Source organism: Anoplopoma fimbria, chromosome 7, assembly GCF_027596085.1.
Source record: "Anoplopoma fimbria isolate UVic2021 breed Golden Eagle Sablefish chromosome 7, Afim_UVic_2022, whole genome shotgun sequence".
NCBI lineage: Eukaryota > Metazoa > Chordata > Actinopteri > Perciformes > Anoplopomatidae > Anoplopoma > Anoplopoma fimbria.
In genome coordinates this window covers 13154035-13177378 of record NC_072455.1, presented here as the reverse complement: position 1 = coordinate 13177378, position 23344 = coordinate 13154035, and positions in this window count along the sequence as shown.

The following is a 23344-nucleotide window of genomic DNA, read 5'->3' as shown; positions in this document are numbered from 1 at the left end:
TGCACTCGCGGAACATTTTGTGTTATGCTAGCTGGAACCTCCGATGGTCTCTAAAAACAACGTGGGAGCAGGTTGTTCCCCCCCCGCTCACAGAATGGTACAGTCCTAGTTTCACCTGATGGCTCTAGACCAGGGGTGTCAAACTCAAATACACAGTGGGCCGAAATAAAGAAATTGATAAAACAAGTCAATTATCAGATGGGTTCAAAACGTTTATTGAAAACTTATTGAAAGAATGAGTGCACATATTGAACCTGGAACTAACAAGGCCTATAGAGTATTGCCTATAAAACAACATTAATTATGAAATAAATGAAATAAAAATGCCGAAATAATACATAAATAAATAAAAATAAAAGTAATAAAATCAGTTTCATTAATTGCTTATGGTCTATCTGCAGTTTTTCCAGAGTAATTTCAAGTGAAAACATTTTCTACAGGCAAACAACAGCCAAAAATAATTTACTTCAAAGAAAAATCAAATGTCCTTAATATAGGCAAGAAAGTCAAAAAGGCAAAAATGAAACTACATTAAAAACTTCAGAAAATGTCTGTTCTTTTGTTGTATTCTTTCATTACAGCCACAAATCTGTCTCAATAGCACAGAAGACACAAAATGCTTTGCCCTATTAAAACTCCTGTTTTCAAATTCCACCTTTTGTTTAGCCATTTTTTGGGGAGAGGAATATAGTTGAAAGTTGACACAAGTGGTATGTAATACAGACTGTTAGGCCAGACGTGCAAACACACGGACAGTGCATTGTGGGATTTGTAGTATTTTGGTGGTGCGTGCGATATACCGGCGGGCCAGCTCTAATAGTAAATAGATTTTATTATGCGGGCCAAAGATAATTCATTCACGGGCCGGATGTTTTGACACGTGTGCTCTAGACAGTGGGATTAGCCTGGTCTGATAGGGCTCGTGCTGCGGTGGATCAAAGAAGACGCAAACTAATTAGACACGAGACAAACTATGGAGGAAGATACAGCAAGACTTTTAAACTAACGGATATATTCTGTACAAGTAAATACTCGGCTACAATTGCAAAATGTTCGGTGTTAGGTGACTAAATTGCTAGTTTAATCGTCTTTAAACGTGAAGCTCGGAAAAAAAGGCGTTTTTAAAAAAACGAAGATGGAAGATGTAAAAGTTCAGAACGTGAACTTGGTAAGTGTTTGTCTAAATATAAAACTTTTTGGTTTTTTGGAACTTTGTAGGGTGACATAACATTCGACAAATCAATTTCTTCCACAAAGTTATCATATTTGGATTTTTTTTTTTTTTTTTTTTTTTTGCATTATAGCGCCATTTTGTTCAAATATACACAGTAAGCGCCATATTGAACTACGGAAACTATTGTCCAGGGAAATAACAGCAAAGTGGTTTCTTAGAATTTTTAAACTAGTTTTACTACATGTTGACTTGTAAAAAAATCAGCGTGAAGACATCTACCAAGCTGGCTCATAAAACGTCGACGCTATGTAACGTGAATAGGCTGACGTCAGAGGGAACTGTTCTATGCCAGAGGTTGAACACAGGTGTTCTCACTTGTAGCTAATTAGACCTCTGCACTCTAAAGGTGTTACGCATGATTAGTTAACCCAACCTGCATATTCATGTCACTCATTGGTGCAGTGTGATGCTCGCTGCCACATAGCGCTGGGTGTGATGCTTGTGGTGGCGTCCTTGACAAAAAAAGTGCTCATGAATCACTTATATTCCCAATATGTGTGCATATGTGCTGTACTAATTAACTAATCAATAAACACCATTCTTTTTGCAAGGAGGTGGTGATGGTCTGAAATAACTGTAAATAAAAAAAAACTAAGTGATAAGACGCAAGGTACTTCTCAAAGTAGAGTACGGTTTTAGGTCTGAGGTGATTTGTATTAGGATTTATTGGGAAAGACAGAGCAGGGTTTTGAGAGCATTCTAGTGCCTCAAACCTAGTGGCTCAGCCGTGGTGGCTCATCAGTGATGTCATGACTGGACGAGCAACATCTTGTACATAAAATATGCCCAGGGGTGCCGAATTAAAAGGTCAATCATCTCTGGATGTATGCTTCATTGGTTTCTACTCTGAACTCAGGGTCATCTTACTCAGGTGTGTGAATGTGCTGCTGTATGCACATGCACCGTCTTAATGCTCGTGGGGGGTTTCTGTGTGTCAGTTTGTCCAACTGTAGATACTGCTCAAAGTTGTGTCTGTGTATGAGTGACTAAAGGTGTTTTGTGTGTGAGTATGAGCAGATGTAAGGGAGTATTCATGGATCCAAGCCTGTGGGCAGGAAACATCATCTTTTCTTGTTTACATGGAAGGGATGTCTCAGAGTGTAGGCTGCCTTTCGCAGAGATGCTGCCCATTGGTATGTGAAGGCTTTATAATTGAATTAGCCCAGGCCTTATGGCCTAATGTTGGAGGCACGCTGAGTTCCAAACGCAACACTGCTTTCTCATTATTTGTGAAAGAAGCTCAGGAAGAATCGCATGTTGAAGTCCGTGTACTTGTTAAAGATGGGGTAGACATAGGGTGACGTGTGTATTTTTGTTTGAGAAAATGCGTCTGTTTGTGCATTTGACAAAAATGTAACCACGCGGTTACCATGCCCTGCCCCTGCACCACATGTGATGGGTCTGGCTGGCTGCTAGATTTACCTCAGTGCTGGATGTGGCGATGATTGCTTCATCATCAGGCTGTGTGTAAATCTGAGAATGTTTAAGTGCTGTCAGACACGTCCATCAATCAAAGCTCTTGGGGCAGTTATGGAGCCTGAAAACTGGTGCGGCTTATCCAGCAGAGAGTAGCTGTGAGTTTGTGAAGATATTGTAGTGAAGGCACCGTATGCATTAAGAATACATTCCCGGTCAGGTTTTTTTTTGCATTTGGCACCAACTCATGCCAGTATGTAGGCACAGATCAGGTTAAATTCTTTGATCTGTCTTTCCGTCTGACTGTCTCTCTTACACATATCCATGATTGCACAGGCGCACAGTGATTGCCCACAGGTGCTGGCTACAGCTAAAAATGCTGGGGTGCAGTCATTTATTTCAATCGGCCTTCTGTCAGTTTAGCATAGTTTAGCATAGCCACCTGAGGATTGAAGAAAAAATGTATGCAGATTTGCCATTACTCAGAGAAATCAGCTAAACAGCACTTTGCCTCCCCTGATCAACTGTCTGTGCTGCATTTCATCACTCTGAGGTAATATACTGCAGCCCATCCATCTAATTCCCTTACAGTTTTATTCAGATGCATTTTCTGTTCTTATAGGCATCTCCTCTGTGCTGCTGGATGTGTAAGGGGATGTGTGCATTTGCATGTCTCTGCTTTTGCATTTACTTATTGGCTGCTTTCACCAGCTTTGTTTTTGCAATCCAACCCAACGGCCCATCACAAAAAATACGCTTAAGACACATTTCTACCTCACACAATGCGGCCACAGTAATACATTCACCTCTAATGGCCTACCATCCTTCCAGTAGACAGTGGTTGGAAACGATGGTTCTGTGGAGGATGTCGGTGTGTATAATGAGGATTAAATCATGGACGGGTCGGGAGTACTTCAGAGTAGTGTCGAGACACTGCTGTGGTTTGGGTTTAGTGCGTGCACACTTGCACAATGAGGACGCCAAGCATTTAAGGCCCCACGGCATAGCAGACAAATGCATATGTAAGATGTCATTGTGCATAATTTAGCACGAACAGGCGACCTTGTTGGTCATGCACTTGGCTGTGTGAATTGGATGTCTGCAATTGTTATCAAATAAGGGTTCACTCGAATTGAATGGCTCTAACCGAAGATGTAGACTGCAAATGATAGTGTGGTATGTGAGCTATATAACAGCCAGGCCTATGCAAGTGGGATTAGACTCAATATAAAGTAGATACAATTAACAGCATTTGGTGACTTAATGCATAAATGGCATGAGCTTAATAAGGACCAGGGCTATTACAATTATAACCTTGTTGATCTTATTGGGAAGTTTACAGCCACTTGATACAGAACGTTGAGTCTCAAGGGAATTATTGAAATTATACTAAATTTCTCTTCATCACTCGTATTCAATTATTTCATCTGGCACATCTAACAACACCTGAACATATCTCGGTTGTTGTGTTGAAGCTGCTGTACTTCACCAGCCTCAAGCCCCCCCCGAGTATAATTTTAGTGGCAACAAAACAAAGTAATTTTACTGTGTTTATAAAATGATAAATTATGATCCTTAGCTGGCTAGGAGAGGAGGAGACAGGGGGGAAAAAAGGAGGCGAAAGGGAAGAGGTAGGGGACAAGAAGGGAGGAAAAAATTGGTGAGACAGGAGGTTGGACAGAGGGTCCCTGTAAAGTGGAGTTTAAATTCACCGTGGTAACTGTGACTTCCACAAAAGCACTCTGTGTTAGAAACTCCTGCAGGAGAAACAGGCAGGGAAAATTGCTATCATTTGATATTCAAATAATATTCAAATAAAAAGCTTGTGCTTTACAGTCCCTCTGGCATTCTCTCAACAACCGGCCTCTCCATCCTTTGCTCTCCTCTACTTCTTCCTCTGGTTTCTCTGACAGTCTGTTGTGTATCTCCTCCCCCACTGAGTGTTTTAACACTGTCCTATTTCAAGGCAAATGGAGCTTGAGGGGCATTTCGACTCTCACAAGCGGCGAGTGTGTTTAATTGTGGTGCATCCAGCAGAGGGGACAAGAGACTTTACACTCTGTCTCCCCCTCTTTGTCCCTGTCTATGTAGCCAGTGTTCTTTTTTCATTCGTCTTCCTCATTCCAGTTTGTCTCAATTTACTGTGGTCTGTGTTTTTGCCATGATTGTTCAGTTACATCTACATACATCTGTGTAAGATCAAATACATTGCTCATAACATCTGTTTCATTTGTATGACTTTGTCTATGAATGTGAATGTGAGTGTGGGAGTGTTAATGAAGGAACTTGGATGCTGTGTAATCATTCTACGGTGAATTAGTCGTAGGGCAGTCATAATTTGCCTAAAATGAAATTTCATTCTTAAAAAACGGGTTTGAACAATTCGAACATCTTTTGTTTTGCATGTAATGGCAATGACACGGTGAACTAACTGACTGCGAGCGAAGCAGCACTACACTATGCACTGTGCACTGTTTTTAGCTGAACTTTTCCTCAGCTGATCTTTCCTGTCAATTGCTTTGACAGCCTGCAATGGACAAGTAACTGATTTTTTTGGTAGTGGAAATGAGGAGTTATCTACACGATACCTGCTGGAAATTACAAACAATAGATCCAACAGCAGGTAAAACACTTGCAGGGGAGCTCCCTTCAGCCAGCGTAATGAGGAGGAGTTAAAACCAAATCAGCGGTTACTACAAAAGCTAAGTAAGGTGGCAGCTGGCTGAAGGGAGCTCGCCTGAAAGTTTTCTACTTGCTGTTGGATCTATTGTTTGTCATTTCCACAAAATACAATAATATTAAATGTACGTTTTCTGTTTAAACAGTACAATTGTTGGAAAATAGCATTTTTAACTCACCCATCTTTTAAGTGGTTATGTCTCCAGTCTGATTTCGAGAGCACAGCTGATAGGTGCATGGTTCAAACATGACGTCACTTAAAGCTTGCTGTTAGGGCCATAGATTGTACATAAGAACTGGATGTAGTCCTTTCGATGTCACCCATCGGTTTGTGGACTGCTGTTTTGAAGCCTCTAGTTTGCATTTTGGCCATTGCCATCTTGGATTTTTGCCATCGGCTTCTCGTTTTTTGCAACCAGTGAATCATATTTGGACTGTGGAGAGGTGATGTAGAGACAACGTATACAGCTCTGGTAGTGGCCTGTGAATCACAAGGTAGCCACCGGGTTTTGTATCTCACTTGGGTGTGTGTGAGTGTGTGTGTGTTTGCGCTTAACCAAAACTTGTGTGTGCTTATCAAAATAAATATAGTATTATAAATCCAAGTCTTGGCTTAATGGTCACCAGTGTCGGTGATGAAACCGGTAATCCATACATAGAGCTCTAATTTAGTGCATGTGAGGCAGACAGCCATGGTAGTGTAGTGCTGCTTTTATTTCCATGTTTTTATTATTTTAATATATATATAAATGTAGACTATCGTCGACGGCCCTACCCTGTATAGTGTGTATGTGGCTCAGGTATTTTTTTTAATACATTAAATTAAATGCATAACTTTAATGTTCAAATGACAGGTCGAAGTAAACGAAACAAGCAGCTAGCACAGGCTGTCATTCCCTTCTCTAGGTTGCATCCCCCACAGTTCGGCACCGTTTGATCTGGCAAATGACTGATCTGTTTATATGCTCTGCAGCAAGTCATTATGGCCGCCTGCCGCTTGGGCGACATGTCCCTCCCTATGTGGCGTTCCCGGGGACATTTATCAAATGCCTAATGGCCAAATCAGACCAGGCCACACACTCCTCCATACTTGTGGTTTTTGGCGAACATGTCAACGTTTGCAGATGGAAAGAAGATGGAAGGCCAATAAGAACCCTAAGTCCCTACTTGTGTGCTTGGCATGCACCACCTTTTACCAACAAATGTTAAGATGAGGAAGCCTTCCAAACTTTGTTTATTTTTATGTTGGTTTCAATCAAAATGCAGGGGGATGAAAACTAAGAAAATATTTTTTGTTTTTGCAGGAAAGTGTGTATTATGGAAATTGAGGTTTGTAGGCTCCAGAAATGGGTGTACGGTGAACATCCCTATTAATCTCACCAAATCGCTTTTCAAACATCTTCAATATATACTGCTCCGATTTAAGTGAGAACATTTTGATTTAAATTTTGAAATCTAATCTCCCAATTTTAAATATTTTTATTGCTTAATTTGTAGAAATTTGTCAAACGTCTGGCAGTGCTTTTATGGGTACCTAACCTACCGTTTTAAGCTCATGGGTGTCCCAAATAAGCCCCCTTCATGCCTTGTTTAATATATGTAGAAGCTGATTCATCGGGTCAGGTCAAAATTAGGGAGGAGGATGGTTCAAAGGTCAAATTATGGTTCAATGACAGAATATTTTATTCTATACACATGAAATAAAAAACATGAAATATATCTATATATGGGGTACTAACATAGCATGAAGAATTTAAATTGGATCAGAGAAGTATTTACTTACAAAAACACTAACCCCTTAAAAATATAGAACTAATGAGTATTTACAAAAAACTGTGTTGAAATATGCAAAATAAATGGTATTGTATTAGGCCACAAAAATCACCCACATTTTTTTGCAATCCTCTGGGATCAGAGCACAGATATCAACAACTAAATATCAATATCTGATTGTCTTTCAATAAAATGGGTTATTTATGTAACATCACAGCAAAAAATTATGGAGTAGTTCTTATTTGACAGAAGTTGCAAGTGGGATTGTCTGGTACGTGGGCTTAATAGGTAAGTTTTCCCTTACTTTTGAAATACAGCAGGTAAAATAAGTATTGAACACGTCACCATTTTTCTCAGTAAATATATTTCTGAATGTGCCATTGACATGAAATTTTCACCAGATGTCGGTAACAACCCAAACAATCCAAACAAATAACAAATAAGTTCAGAAATTAAGTTATGTGTAATAAAATGGAATGACACAGGGAAAAAGTATTGAACACACTTACTGAAATGTATTTAATACTTGGTACAAAAGCCTTTGTTGGTAATGACAGCTTCAAGACGCCTCCTGTATGGAGACACTAGTCGCATGCATTGCTCAGGTGTGATTTTGGCCCATTCTTCCACACAAACAGTCTTCAAATCTTGAAGGTTCCGTGGGCCTCTTCTATGAACTCTGATCTTTAGTTCTTTCCATAGATTTTCTATTGGATTCAAGTCAGGTGATTGGCTGGGCCATTCTAGCATCTTTATTTTCTTTCTCTGAAACCAATTGAGAGTTTCCTTGGCTCTGTGTTTGGGATCATTGGGTACATGCCAAGTCTCTTATTTGTCGTTTCCTCGATCCTCGATCCTCGCTTGAACCAGAAGTTGTTCTGCGCCGCCATATTGACGGCCGTCCCAAAGCTCTTATTTCGGCAGCGAGGATCGAGGAGCGAGGAGGGATAACCGAGGAGCCATGAGCGAGGATGCACGAGATCATCCTTTCAGGAAGTGTTGTGAGGGCCGACACGCCCCCTCATTGTTCATCTGTTATCTGATTGGACGCTGCAGCCGATCGTATTGATCTGATATAACTCATCATCACTGGAGTTTAATACCAGAGTGATGACAGATCACAGACTGAATGGATTAAAGTCAGAGAGAGAGTTAAAGAGTTGGAGAGTCTGTCTGTCTGTCAGTAGAAACACTTTATACATAATTTATCTTAATTTCCATTCATTCATATGAGGCTGATAATTCCTGAGTGTCAGGTTGATGAGTTATGTAATTCCAATTTACCCCGAAACATTGATATAATAAATTAATTCCAGTGTTTAGGAGAAAACATAATCATATTCTGGATTATTTAATAATGACATCACAATCCGAATTTCAAAACATACAGACGTTAATAATTAATAAATAAGACAAACGCATTTCACCGGTAGAAATCGGTCCTTATGAGCAGGACACAGAACACAGTAAAAAATACTAAGAACATAGTATAAATACAAGAACACAGTATAAATACACAGAACACAGTATAAATACCACAGAACACAGTATAAATACTCAGAACACAGTATAAATACTAAGAACACAGTATAAATACACAGAACACAGTATAAATACTCAGAACACAGTATAAATACTAAGAACACAGTATAAATACACAGAACACAGTATAAATACTCAAACACAGTATAAATACTCAATGCAGTTTGTTAAACAGGTAACAGGCTGCAGATAGAAATACATTTCTACTCTGGCAGTGATGATCTCTTTGTTTCATTATTAATATTACTACAGTGATGATTACTGTGTGTCTTTATTAATATTACTACAGTGATGATTACTTTGTCTTTATTAATATTACTACAGTGATTACTTTGTTTCATTATTAATATTAGTACAGTGATGATTACTTTGTTTCATTATTAATATTACTACAGTGATGATTACTTTGTTTTATTATTAATATTAGTACAGTGATGATTACTTTGTGTCTTTATTAATATTAGTACAGTGATCATGTGTGCAGACATAAAATCAAAAGTCTCTCCAGCTGTTAAAGCCGACTGAGGGCTGATCAGATGTGATCAGCTGATCCGCCGTCATCAGAAACAGACGTCGCTTCACGTGACGCTTCAGAGGAAAGGACGTCTCATGTCTCTTAAAACACATTTCCTCGTTTCCTCTCTCCTCGCCTGGTTTCCTTGTGTCTCTCCATGCATCCCTGGTGGGCGGGACTAAGACGCAAGGAAACGACGCAAGTGAGGGAATCAAGGAGGCAATTTAAGAGACTTGGGATGTACCCATTGTCTTGCTGAAATGTCCACCCTCGTTTCAGCTTCATCATCCTGGTAGATGGCAGCAGATTTTTATCAAGAATGTCTCGGTACATTTTTCCATTCATCCTTCCTTCAATTATATGAAGTTTGCCAGTGCCGTATGCTGAAAAACAGCCCCACACCATGATGTTCCCACCTCCAAACTTTGGTATGGTGTTTTTGGGGTGATATGCAGTGCCATTTGACCTCCAAACATGGTGTGTATTATGGCATCCAAAGAGTTCAATTTTGGTCTCATCTGACCAGACTATATTCTCCCAGTATTTCACAGGCTTGTCTAAATGTTGTGCATCAAACTTTAAACGAGCTTCAACATGCTTTTTCTTCAGCAATGGAGTCTTGCGTGGTGAGCGTGCATACAGGCCACGGCGGTTGAGTGCATTACTTATTGTTTTCTTTGAAACAATTGTACCTGCTAATTCCAGGTCTTTCTGAAGCTCTCCACAAGTGGTCCTTGGCTCTTGGACAACTCTTCTGATAATTATTTTCACTCCTCTGTCAGAAATCTCGCGAGGAGCACCTGGTCGTGGCCGGTTTATGGTGAAATGATGTTCTTTCCATTTCCGGATTATGGCCCCAACAGTGCTCACTGGAACATTCAGAAGTTTAGAAATCCTTCTGTAACCAATGCCATCAGTATGTTTTGCAACAATAAGGTTGCGAAGGTCTTGAGAGAGCTCTTTGCTTTTTCCCATCATGAGATGTTTCTTGTGTGACACCTTGGTAATGAGACACCTTTTTATAGGCCATCAGTTGGGACTGAACCAGCTGATATTAATTTGCACTGACAAGGGGCAGGATTGCTTTCTAATTACTGATAGATTTCAGCTGGTGTCTTGGCTTTCCATGCCTTTTTGCACCTCCCTTTCTTCATGTGTTCAATACTTTTTCCTTGTGTCATTCCATTTTATTAAACATAACTTAATTTCTTATTTGTTTGGTTTTCTTTGTATGTATGGATTACTTGGGTTGTTACCGACATCTGGTCAAAATGTCATGTCAATAGCACCTTTAGAAATATATTTACTGAGAAAAATGGTGACGTGTTCAATACTTATTTTACCCACTGTAGGTAACGGAGGTTATTAACATAAAAGGTGTAATATTTTGTTTTAGTATGAAATATGTGTGCCTGGTATGACAAGCCAGAAAAGGTGCATATAATTCATACTGCTGTGGTACTCTGGGATATGGTTGCAAGACAGATGCCAACATTTGTGTAGAAGGTGAAAGGTATTCAGCAACTCCTTCTGAGTGAAACATGTCAATATCATCTCACAACTCGGTGTCTTGGCAGCTCTCTATTCATTCCTTGTGTTGCAATAGAATTAATGCAGTGTTTTACGAGCACCAACCATAGTAAAGGGAGTTACAAATCAGCTGATGTCAACATATCCGTACATTGCTTGATACAGAGCCTGAGTATGAGTGGCAGTTCAATTTTAATCACCCCTCATCAGCAGTGATCATCTAGGTAAACAGTGCACTGGGATAGGATAATTAATCATCAGTCCCTTGTCCTCAATTAGCTGACTATTGGGAAGACGGAAGGGAATATTCCAATCGCCGTGCTGCTATAAAGGCGGCATGTTGATGACACATCATAGTTAAAGACTTCCACCATCCCAAGATCTAATAGGCAACATCTTGTTAGCAGTCCCTCCGTGAATAGTCTAGATGGGCTGAGAGCTGAAATATGAGCGGAGAGGGAAGAGACGAAGAGATGGAAGTAGAGATATCTTTCTATCATATTAATTGATGTTTGCTTTTCTCTGTTCACATGTGACTGGTCCTCTCGTATGTACAATATGTGTGTGAGTGTACACTCAAGTTGTTTTTCCATCAGTGGCAATGAATCAATACTATCTGACTGCTGTGAGCAAGTGACTGAACTGCATCAGCATATTTAGACTGGAAACAGTGGCACCACTCCCTAAAATCAATCAGTCAATGAATTGATCAATCAGTGGTGCAAACTCGCGCAATTTAGCTTAGGAAACATTTCAATCAGTTTAATGAGCTTTGTGCGTCACTGTAGTGATTGAAGTAATGCAAGGATAGTCCGAATGCATGGCGATGTCATTTGATTTACCAGAAAATCATTTGGCATACTCGGACCATAAGTAGTAATCAGTAATCAGATTTTGAGTTATCCTGCTCCAACATTACTGACTTGGACCACAGACTCTTATCCACAGAGGAAGTTGTATACATCAGATGTAAGTCGATGAGCTTTCAGGCTGGTTCTACCCTGAAGACTGGTTTCTTGCAAGAAACACAGATTAAACCTCACCCAGCAAGTCATAGCCTTTTGATACGAATAAATGAGCAATGGGATTTTTTGTTTCTTTTCCCCTTGTAAGCTGGCATTACCCTTGAATTCATTTGCTGTTACCAGAGAAACAGAGTGAGGAGGAAATGATATTGATCCTATGTCAGGCATGCAGGAGACACTCTGTGAGAGGGGTTAAGGGAAAGAGGCAGTAAATGAGCAGAAGTGTGAATGCTGGAAAGAAAGTGAGGAAAAACATTTAAAAGTAAAGATTAAAAAAAGGAAGAGAGCATGATAAAATGGCTTCCCGGGCAGGCTGGCGTACAGCAGCTGTCAGATTAGTGAAAGGAGAGCGATGGTAAGCCAAGATGAGATAGCTCAACTTTTCACTACCTATTCCCTAGCTCCCTTTGGAGGTACCGTGGTCACTTTAAAAAACAAAACAAAAGGGATTAGCTTTCACTCTGCGTGAACCTGGCCATCGCCGCTCCCACTGTCTGGTTCTCAGTGCCAGTCCCCTGTGATGCTAGCTAGCAGTTAGCTGACAGCACAACAAGAAAGAATGATGACAAGGGCTACAGCAGCTCAGTTACCTCAGATGGCTTCATGTCTGATCTTCCTTCTGGAGTCCTCCGGTGACTCTGGCAGATGGTTAGCAGTGTAGCAGGGAGAGAGCATTCCATAGAGCATTCCTCTCTCCGAGGGTGTTGGGATCACCATATCCATATTCTTCCATTGCTAATATACATTTCTGCGCAGTGCACTTTAGCCAGTTTTTGGCATCCCCTCTGCTGGAACATCAATGCTACATCTTTGAGTTGTGTACTTTTTTTAAATGTAATGTTTGAACCATAAAAATTCAACAAGTCGAACATTATGTTGTATTTATCGTTCTTTCAGATATTCGAAATGTCATAGTACCTTGCATCGCTCAGGGGACATGTTCTAGCAGATCTTTATCTTTAGGTTCTCAGTCCTGGAGAAAAATGTTTGAAATGACGGTATATGTAATGTCTGTGCATCAGAGATTTGTTTTATGATCAAATTTGTGAGTAAGGATGTGCTTACTATATACAGCGATGAAACATTGGGATGGTAAAACAACACCAACAATTTCTGTTGCTTGCTTTAAAATCAATACATTATGCTGAGAATAGTACCAATAGTACAGTAGTATTTCACTACAGTTTAATAATTACTGTGATAATACTCCCCGAAATAAAATTTTTACAAATTTTTTTAATAATAATATTTAATCAAAGTGCTCTTTTTTTAAAACAAATTTGTTAAGAAATGTCTATGAACACCAGCATTGATATTTTGAAGTTATATAATTTAGTTTACAGCTTAACAAACATTTCTTAGCATGCAGTTACTCTTTAAAAACACTGAATGAAATCCAGGCTCAGTACTGCTTTTACATTGAGGAGTTTTTCAACTACCTTGCTGGCAGCTTTACAGTTTGAGATGAGTGAAGTTCATTTACAATTGAGAAAGCCTTTTAAATAATTGATGTATTGATTCAGGATAACACTTGTGCTGTCTTGTAATCACTGTTATTCAGCCATATTGTGAATTATTACTACTTTTCAAACTTTAAGTGTTAACTTCTCCCAAACATATGTTTGTTTTTTGTAGCGCACTTTTTCTATCATAGATACCTCCCTGAGGAAAGTAATTATTTATTTTAGGATATGTTTTTAGAGGAGACTCAGAGGCAGGATTAGCAATGCCTTCCTGCCCAGAGAACAAACGACTGAAGGGCAGAATCCAATGGTACAATACTGTAGTACAGTGAAGCAAATCACCTTTATTGTTCAGTTAGTCTCTTGAAATAGTTCAATACAAATGGGAGAAGGTTCAGTCAGTAACTTAAAGATCAAAAGGGCTAGGAACCCAAGAGAGGCAGATCTCATTCTTAATCCCTCCATTTAATGTTTATGAACTACAAAATGATGATTCTGATCTTGCTGGATCCGAGCTTAGCTGGTCAATGGATGAAAAAAATCTATGGATGAAAACAAAATGTTGAATCAATGTTATTCATTTATTAATGAGTAGCAGGAGGCATGCTGGAATGCTGATGAAGAGTATCGTGATTCCAGAACATCTGTGCCCTAAAAGGAAAAAAGACGAGATTTAATACTTTACCGTAGACTTGCATCCCCATGACCACCACTGCTGTGTTTCTGTACATAAATGTAAAGAGTTGTGCAAATTGATCAGAGCACAGAACAACAAAGCTATCATGCTTTCTATTAACCCAAGTTTACCAATGTGTGTAAAGCTGTGTGTCTGCCTGTAGATGTTCAAAGAGATCATTTTTCAAGATTCAACTGCAATCTAGTAATTCAGCCACCAGTTTATCAACGTGACAGATTGGAGAATGGTGTGGGTGGGATAAAAAGAGAAACTATAAACGTTATGCACTACTACTGTGCACAATATCATTGTATAGGAGCCAAAATGGCAGCCACGCTCTGCATTTTGTGGAATAAATAAATATGCATGCTTGCTATTAACAATACAAAGTTTGGGAATAGTCCCCTGTATGAAGATTTTAGATTTATAAACTCTTTAGTACTTAACCCATCATACTGTATATTAATCCAACCCTTAGTGAATATCAAAAACATATACTAACCCTGAAACATAAATGATAAGATCTATCTATCTATCTATCTATCTATCTATCTATCTATCTATCTATCTATCTATCTATCTATCTATCTATCTATCTATCTATCTATCTATCTATCTATTGTCGACAGATTAACAGTATTTTAGCAGTTGGCACCATACTGCAAACACAGGTTAGACCTTTAAATAGATTGATTGTAGTTTACAATATCAAACCACCATTGTACTGCAATGTATTTCATATGTGAGCTGTCATTTTCACCTCCCAGCTAATAGTAATAACATTTATTCAAACACATCATCGTGTTTTTCCCCTCCTTCTTTTAACCCTGGAGCTTTGCGTTTTGGGCTGTCTGTTCTTAGAAGGCTGACAGCCTGAGCTGCTGTTGTCAGAGGCTTTGGCCTCAAATACCACTCTAAGGTTTCATTCAATCAGTCATTCTCCCTGTGTCTCAGCATGCTATGTATCAATGTTGGTTTGGAGGCCCTCTCCCACAGTGTGCCGCTGAAGTTGATGTGGCCTTAGGGCAGAATAAGCAGCCATCCAGCTGTGGATTGATGGGGGAGAAAGACACATGCACATAAACACACACAAGCGATCTGCAGGCCTACTATTGATCCCATCAACTTATTGCTGACTCCAATGTAGTGCACTCTTGTCGAAAGGGCTTTGGAATGCCAATCGGCTACAAAAGGTGCATTCAATCAAACTGGCCAAAGCTTGGTTAAGAAAGTATAACATCACTTAAAACACTCCTACCCCAACTTGTGTGTAGCCGTGTATCTCTTGCTGAGTGTTCTTCTACTGTAAAATATGTACCTCTGGAAAGAAAATGTAGTGAAATAGAGGTGATTGTTGTTTGGTTTGTGCTGCTCAATGCATTGAAAACCAACATAGAAACAATGTCTGATATATTCTGAATAATAAACAGTGTCCTGTCAACAGTTTTTATTTATACCCTCATTATAAAAAACACTCAGCTGCTTATGCTTTTTGCCAATTGCCTATTTTTCAATCTGAAAATATATTTTTTTCTTGTGAAGATGAGGAAGGTTTACCGTAAAATAACAGCAACACGTATAACATTTCCTCCTCCGATTCGAAAGAACACTCACTGAGAGATACTGATAGAGAAGCATGCACCACTGTGGGAAGTCATAAAGGCCAGTTGTTCATTACCACACTAATGGACAGAGTACATCTCATAACCTAGTTAGAGAAGGGCTTTGTCTTTATAAGCTGCTCTCTCTCCTACACATGTGGACAGCACTATGAACCCTTCATAGTCCATTTAAAATAAAAAATAAAAAAGCTACTTTCTTCCTTCTTCCCTAGTTTTCTCTTGGACTTGGATGTCTATAGACAATTTACTTGACTGGCATGGATGTTTTTATAGCTCAGTATAGCCAGCTGATACATCATTTTGACATTATTAGACGACAAGTGTGCATGTGCACACACATACAGTACATGAGCTCAAGCCTTCACACAAAAGGCAACATCAACCACTGAGAATGTAATGGATCCACCTCAGGTTGCCCCCAGTGCACACATCTACATGATGGCAACGGGAGAGGAGAGGAAGGGGAAGAGACAATAAGGGAGAGTGAACGCTGCAGACAGAAAGACAGAAAGACACAATAGAACTTGTAAGTACTCCTCTTTCTATTATCCAGCTACAGCAGCCATTGTTATCACTTTTGCACATGCTCTATTGGGGCAGGACAATGTTTCATCCCGCAGTGTGTGTCAGTTTAAGTGTGTGTGTTGGGGTTTAAGTGTGCATGATTATTTGGCGAGGCAAGAGGCATTTTCATAGTATCACTTTTATGTTGTAAAATGATGTTGTACCCATAGCAGGCAGGTGATAGAAATAGCATTGTGCTTCCTCTATGGCAAAAGAGGTAGTATTAACTTTAATAGCTGCGTCTGGATGTTTATTTTAGTAGGGAATTTTCAGTAATCAGTATGGAAATGGCTTAATTTTTTCTTTCTTTTGAACTGGGTACACAATAGCACCCAGTTCAAAAGTGAACTATTTGAAAAAAATGAAGTACTTTCCTTGCTGTCCGTCTCGGTAGTTCTCTCCTCTCCTTAGGTAATCCTTCTCCTCCCCTCTCCTCTCCAACTGATCCTCTGTAGGCTCTTGCTTTCATCCAGAGACTGTTGGTAGGGATCATCTCATGACATTACCTATGCAGGCAGGGTAATAGGACCCATGGATTGATCGTTCCTTTCCTCCAGGAGGGGATCTTTGGCCAAAGGCTCGTGTTACAAAGCTGACATCATGTGTAGTACCCCAACCTCCCACAGTCATACTTCATCCAACCCACTAATCCTCCAGTGAGAAGAGATTTGCATGAATGAAGGAGCTACTTTAAAGGTCAAATAACTAATACAGATTTTTAAAGGCTGATGTAAAAAAAAAAAAAATCTATCTACGACTCCTCGAATTAATCTGAAACATTCACATTCCTATACGAACACCCATAGAAAACAAATGAAGATTCTTCACCATCCAGCTCTTATTGCCATATATACACTAGATGTGTGTATGTATACAGGTACCATGAGAAATTTCTTGACAAAATAATGAAAAGGCATTGCAAAGATGAATTTCATGTGTGGAAATGTTCCTTTCTCATCTATACGCAATTACAGTAATGTTAACAAATGTATCACACATACACAAACAATTTAGTGATATTCCTGCAGTTGTGGTCTTGAGCTAAAAGTCTTCTTTGTCTGAAACAGAGACTAAACTGAGTAAAAATGCAATCCATGACAAGACAGAGACCTTTTTAAATAGTTGTCTTGAGACTTTTCTCGGGACCAAGACCGATCTTAAGTACTACAACACTGGTGCCTAGCTCCAGAAAGCAATGAACAAATAGAAAAAAATGGAGATGTAGTAAATGTACAGAATCAGCAGAACTATTTAATGAAAGTTGGACCAAAAATGACATAGTCAAACAAACATAAGCAGAGTTTGTTCTTTATCAACAGTGACTACAGCCAGATCACAGGTCAAGCTAATGTTTGACACTGCTTTCTGACACCACAATGTATTATAAATCCTTATAATTTGATATCATTTTTCAAATATCCTAGTCACCTTTTGTTTCTGCGTAGCAAAGTCAGCACATAGAAAAGAAAACTTTTAGAGTTGTACGATAAGATGGATGAGAGTAGATGTGATCAGTCTGCTGAAGGAAATGTTGCTGCATCACAAACTGCTGTGTGTGTATAATTTAAATGCAGAGATTTTGCAGTGCAGGGTGTTGCAAATTAGCTCTCAGTGACTGAATACATTAGCACCTTGTTGCAAACATTTTGACATGTTTAATCGATAAATGTTTTTTCAGACCAAGTACAGGAATCTACATTTGGTTACTTGCTGTTACTGAGTACCGATATGAGTACTTAATAATACCATTACTGCTAACAATGACTTTTACAGTGTGACTTTAACATGTTTTTTTTAACATGTTTTATTTTCATCAGGTCAGTTCATCATCAGTTTCTCACTTTCTGACTGTCACAAATTAAATCTACGTCCTTGATGCTGCTGCTTACATTTTAACATTTATCTATGCGTTATCCTTTAACGGAGCATAGTTTGCATTAGGGATGTTAAGGGTGAATATTTAAAAGTAAATGTTGAGTAGTAACGGGGATACAGTGTTTACACATGCATTAATTAGCACTTAGATAGCAATTTTGCTCACACATTTCTTATTTCTTTTTTTGTGTTGTGATGCTTTGGTAAATCTTTTTCTCTTCGAGGGTTCTCTAAATGGCATCCCTGACATGAGCCAGGTGTACGATTTATCAGTTATGAGATGAGACTGTGAGTCATGGCCAAACGTCACTTTTTTTGTTCATCCCCAAAAGGGCAGGAACAGAATGATGGCTAATTTAAGCTCAGAGATCTCCTAGAATACATGCCCACAGATCACAAAAACAAAAACTGAAAACTGAAAAACAAACCACAGAAATAGCCTCCTGAATTATTTATGGTTCTTCATGAGCAAGTTTTACCTTCCCACTATCACATCAAATGGAGTGTGACAAATGATGACAAAACATACTGTATGAGGAGAGACAATGAAACACTCCAAAAACAAGAACAGTTGAACTCCCAGGGGAAGAGCGGAGCAACTTGATGCTTTCCTTTTCTCAACCGGACTGATTGTAGAACAGCTATAGTCCTCTGAACAGGTGTCGCTGGTCTCCATGACCTTGGACTAAGAAAGTGGTCTCTGAGTGTATATCTTTTGAACTATTTGAATACATTGTACAGCCCCGCTGTCAATAAAAGAGAAACGGCCCGATAGATACAGATTAATTTCAACAGATATCGGAGAAGTGTGTTTCAAGCTAACCTTTCCACTTCAGACATTAACGACAGACTAGGCAATGCCAGACATTGTTCATTTCCTTGGTGTCTCCAAACAGCCACCAACAGATACAGGGGTCAATTTGGTTGTTAAAAATATGGGAAAGGGATGTCAGTGGCATTGTTGTTTGAAATACAGACGATAAACAATAAGTGATAGTCACACATAACCCTAACGCTCTTCATCTGTTCTTGCTCTAAGCACCATGGTACCATAAATCAATAGCCTAAAGCTGCCTGTTAAGGACCTTGGTGGGAATGAAAATTGGCTCCCTCAAAGCATGCTTTTTTAAAGTGTGGAGATGCAAGATATCATTTTTTTTTTTTAATGTGTGGCCTTTTGTGAAGTACCTGGCACAAAAGGTACAACTGTGAACTGTACATCATATTGCCATTATAGTGAGTATGTGTGATTTTAATGAAAATCTGATTTAGTAAAGTCAAAGTGTTGAGTGCACTCAAACATGATAAGTTGTCCCCACTACCACTTGTCCTGATTGGTTCATATGAAGGGATGGGAGGGAGAAGAAGGAGGGAAGGAGAATGTTAAGGTCCCTTAATAATTGATTTCCACCAGCCGATCTAAAAGTTCTTCATTCCACTTGACATAATACATGAAACGTCTGCCACAGACACACCCGTGTCAATTTTTAAAGGTTGTGTCTTTTCCAGTGAGTTCTGTTTTTTTCTTTTTTATTGCTGTCCTATATTTCATCCAATCAAAATTTTTCACAGATTCCAAGCGTGGAGGGGTTGTCTCGGCTGGTTTTCAAGGTCTACTTTGAAGGGGAACGCGTTGCAGCTGGGCTGCTGGGCTCTACCTGCCGAAGGCCGAGCGGAGGAGCACTTTAACCTCTCGGTTAGTAGGCAGCATGGACTCCTGTCATTAAAGCAGCACATTTGCTCTGTCACACACTCGGGGACCTGTTTGTGTCACGAATTCATGAGACCTGTTTTTACGCCACGTGTGGATGGTGCATAATCGCCTATGTAGCCTACTGCACTCAGCATCTCCTCATCCCTCTGTGTGTGCAAGTGTAGACCTACCTCAAAGTCACGTTTGCCGGCGGCTCTCGCCCTAAAAGGCAGCAGTTTATCTCTCCGCATTATTCTCTGCCTCTCCGGCAGTGCCCGACTGCAAGCCTGTGTGTAATGCGAGGCTTCCGCTAAGCCCTTTCGGGCCGAGCTCCCCATGGGTTGCACCGGAGAAAACTCCGACACAAGCAAACGGCAACGAGGGCTCTGACTTCACATGTTCACATGACATGACTTGGGAAGGACTCAGCCAAACATTTCTCTGTTCTCGGCTAAGATGAATGAATTAGCTTTGCAACAAGTGCCTTAAGGTTTAAATAAAGGCATTTTAAAGTACACTGTTATTCTACAGTATTGTTATTTGTTGCTGAATAAAACACATTTTCCAAAAGTTGCAATCCTGAGGGGTTAAAAAAACCAATCTAAAAATCCCAATCCCAGTTAATCATTGATACTATGGAGTTAATTTTATTGATAGGTATTAAAATTGTGTCTTCTAAAAACTAAATCAAAATTTTTTACAGACTGGGCCTTTCAGTTGGCCTCCTCAACAGCCTTGACAGGTGTTGTTTGTGTCTCCTCACCTCTCTCTCCAGACGACTGCACAAAGCACACACAAACACATATAGATCACACGCACAGCATGTGCACAACTGTCGTGGTATAGTATGCTTTTACTTTCACAAGGTACTGTTATAAATTCAACATGACATGTTGGGCATTTATTTATTTTTGTCATACTCAAAATGACATGAGGAAAAAGACTCCATAGTAAAATCAATTATGCTGAGTCGTAATGGCCTCTTCCTTATCGGCTGACATCTCTGTTTATGTATAATTGGTTGATGATAGCAGTCTCTTTGCCCAGCAGTTCAGCCTTATGAAGTGCGTCTCTCAACACAATTTACTGCAACACGGAAATGCGTTTTAAACCCAGATACATCTCTTGTGCTTTATGATCAAACTAGAAATCTATAGGCTCATCTATACTAGAGCCCATCATTATGATGTCAGATAATGCCTGATATATAAATATTTCTTAAAATGTCTACCTTTCAGGATAGGGATTCCATGTAAGACCAAAGCCAGAGAAGAATAAAGAACTGTTTAGTGGGGTCTCTCCTTCCATCTCTGTCTCAGCACATGTTTTAAGGCTAGTTTCCATCGCTGTGGCCTCATTTCTATTACCTTATCTCTGCTAGTGAAATGAGAAAATGGAAAAGTGGGAATTGACTATTACAGAACACTGAAATAATTAAAACAGAAGTTCCTTGGGGTTTCACAAAGCAGAGACTTTGTTACACCATATGGGTGTCAGTTTCAGGAAAGAAGTGTTGAGGGCGACGGACTGTGAGCGAGGTCCTTGTCTTACACGTTTCTGGGTCTCCAGCCGCTACTACTTAAGCCTTCACACCTTAGGCCAACCTGATTATGCCACCTCTGCCTTGTTTTCATCCACTTCCTCTTTATTAACTAATTGGCTTAGCTCTCTCAGGGGGCCACAGACAGACCGGATCAGCAGACCAACCTGTGCTCTATCTCTGCCTCATTTTCTGCTCCGACCATCTTCTCTGTATGTTTCTATGCCTCATTTAAATGTCTCAATCTCATTTTTTCTTTGACGTAGCTGCTTCACTTACTGCAAATGGCTGAAATGTATTTAGGAATTCAAAATGAAGACATTTGTAGATGCACTTGTTTGTGTACCATCTGTGGGGACTAGGGACGGGTATCGTTAAAAGTTTGTCGAAACTACTCTTATCAATCTTTTACGACGGCCTTATCAGTTCTTTTTTCATAACTAAACAAATTGCTATTGAAACATTATTTAAATGGCGCGGCTGTGGCTCACGAGGTAGAGCGCTCGTCCCGCAACCACAAGGTTGGTGGTTTCTCTCCGGGCGCTTCTTAGCAGCCCACTGCTCCTCTGGTATGGGTTAAACGCAGAAGGGAAATTTCGTGTATGTATGTATCTATGTTTGTACATGACCAATCAAGCTGATATTTATATTCATTATTCATTATAATAAATTCAGAACAGGAATATCATTTCTATTTTTAGTATAACTAACTATTGTTTCTAGAGCCGCAACATTAATGTTTATGATAGCAAAGCCACTATATAAACTCAGTAATATTATCTCTCTGGAAACAAATCTAACAGTACCAATCCTTCCGCCTGTCCTCTGTCCTGGCTGCTTTGTCTTGGCCAGCAGTTTAAAAGTGCACACAATGATAAACAATTAGACTACATACGGACAGCTGTAGGGTTAGCTTGTTTATCAATTTGCTATTGGTCAAGCTAGCGCTCTGTGCTTGTGTTAACGTTGCGATGGTGGTTGCGAGTCTGCAGACAGAGCAGATTGAGATATTGCTTATCACATGGTTACATGCCTATACCTGTTGAACAAATGTATTGATAAAGTATTAGCTTTTTACCCATGACAGTTCTATTGTTCTCACAGTAAAACATGTAGTTGTCTTGTATGTGAGTATTCTTTGAGTTGACTTCACGTCAACTGGTTCACTTCACTGTCTCCACCGCGGCCTCTCTGCTCTGCTACTCTCTGACTTCACTCCCTGTGTTCATGCTTGCTTGTGTGTGTTGGTGTGTGTGTATATGTTCTGACACAGAGAGCAGATGAGATGCCGCAGCATGATAATAAATGACACCAAAACCTCTAAAACCACAGATTAAATGAAAAGATAATATTGTAGCTTCAAAACTGGAACTCCAGTCTTAAAGCATTTAGTTCTGGTGCCCGTTTAATGCCTGGTTTTGGTACCCATCCCTAATGGACGCACACATGCATGCACACAAATGCTCACATGTGTATTATATTCACTCAACTTAAAGTCAATTCATTATTCATGTTGTTTCTCCTCCGCGATTAGAGACAGATCTCTTTCTGGATTTGTCCATTTCCCTTGGGGCAAAACACACAAATGCACACTCATAATGAAGGGAAAGTTTTACTACTGCTTTGCTGATACTGGGTGTGGAGCCATAAAAACAGACAGCATCATCCCTGACTTATCACTGGCAATATAAACATAATAACTCCAGTGGGATTCTGTAATTGACCCTTCCTCTTCTGCAAATGGAGCCCATCATTTCCAGCTCATGTGTTGCAAGTCTTTAGTATGGATAGCTAATGAAAATATGGGACTAGCTTGATGTTATAAGTGCATTAAGACTGTAAACATTGACAAAAAAACAGGTTTAACCTATTTGAATATCTTTCTTTGCGCACTATATGTCCTTACTGAATGTGAGGAAACACTGTGCGCCGTTTTGAGCTGAACTTCTGGACGTCCTGTTTCTTTTAATTCCTGTCAGGCGCTTTAAAGGCCTGCAATGATTGAAAGATACCTCATCTTTTAACTACAAGTACAGATGTTGGAAGATGGCAAGTGCTATGTGACTCCTGTCATTCAGTGTAGAAGCTTGTGAAATCTCAGACACAGATTACATCTTGTGGAAGAATGTTGCTCCTCCACCACAAACATCTCACAAACACAACAAGACAAACCTGTTTCTCTTTTGTTGTTTGGGAAA